This window comes from Triticum dicoccoides, chromosome 4A (assembly GCF_002162155.2).
Source record: "Triticum dicoccoides isolate Atlit2015 ecotype Zavitan chromosome 4A, WEW_v2.0, whole genome shotgun sequence".
NCBI lineage: Eukaryota > Viridiplantae > Streptophyta > Magnoliopsida > Poales > Poaceae > Triticum > Triticum dicoccoides.
This window is the reverse complement of record NC_041386.1, coordinates 665,976,953-665,978,403: the sequence shown is the minus strand read 5'-3', so window position 1 is coordinate 665,978,403 and position 1,451 is coordinate 665,976,953.

Sequence of the window (1,451 nt, the reverse complement as noted above, 5' to 3'; positions counted from 1 at the left end):
GGGGGGGGGGTACCGATACCCCCTCCCCGATAACATTATTTTCCCATGTATATGTATGTTGCGTCGTTGTCGATATAACGAGGGTGTCGAGGATCGCCGAGGGGTCGAGGGTCGGGAACTAGGGTAGAGGGTCGAGGGTCGTTAAGGGGTCAAGGGTCGAAGGTTTCAGGGTTGAGGGTTCCTATAGTGTCAAAGTATTGAAGAAATCCAATAGCTTGTGGGCGTCGATGCCCACGTCACTTGTGGGACATAGATGTACTGTTCAACGTCGATCCCCTCCCGATAGCTTCAACACGTGGGGGGGGGGGTCGATATTACCCCCTCCTAGCTTGAAGCGTTCTCGAGGCCACCCCCTAACCCTTGAAGCGTTGTCGAGGCCACCCCAAACTCTAGAGAAGCAGCGTCGAGGCCACTAATATGATTCCTTATTGTGATTAGCTAGCTAGTTCTACGTTTGCCACTAATATATCCATATCTGTCATGTTTGAATAATAATTGCCATGTTGTAAATATTTGTAGAAACTATGGACAACCTCCGAGACGAAGCACAAGAAGCGTTGTTGAGGGACATAATCGCAGAAGGAAGTGATGCCCTCTCGATGTTTCTCGTCTTTGTTCTTTTTTCTAGCCCTCCGGATGAAGTGCGTAAATAACAATATTCACAATTTTATTTTATTACCATCATTTGTGTTGAGTTTCATTCATTCATATATATATATATATATATATATATATATATATATATGTATTGACCCCCTTCTTAAAATTAGATGCTTCGGATGCGGGATGAACACCTAGCACCAGATCGCATGCGAGAAATTCAAGAGGAATTGGCGGCATTCTTTCTTGACCACGTGATCACTGAAGACGGAGAATACTATGTGGACCACGCGTCCGTATTTTAGGAGATTATATATTTGTAAAAGATAATTATTGTATATATGTAGCCGGTAGTGTCGGATAGATATACGAGAACTTGTTTGTTCGACCAATCTCTCGGAGAAGGAGAGGTGGTCGATATCACTTCTCTTTGTATGCATATATGTTCATGACGATCTTCTGTTTGCTTACTAGCTAGCTAGCGTGTCTAGCTAGTCCTCTCTATAAGTATGTATGTATGGTACGTAGCGTCGACCAAGCACGGACAAAAGAGAGGACACTTCTCTCTATTAATTAGCTAGCTATAGCACAATATATGAAACACCTAAATTAACCCCCCAAAACCCCCCAAACCCCCCCCTTTCAAAAAAAAAAAACAAAAACCACAGCCACATAAACACTGACGCGTGGATGCCTATTGGTCCCGGTTGGTGCCACCAACCGGGACCAAAGGCCCTCCTGCCTGGGCTCAGGGGACAGGCCACGTGGAGGCCCTTCTGTCCCGGTTCTGGATTGAACCGGGACTAAAGGGGTCAGGGCATTAGTACCGACCCTTTAGTCCCGGTTCATGA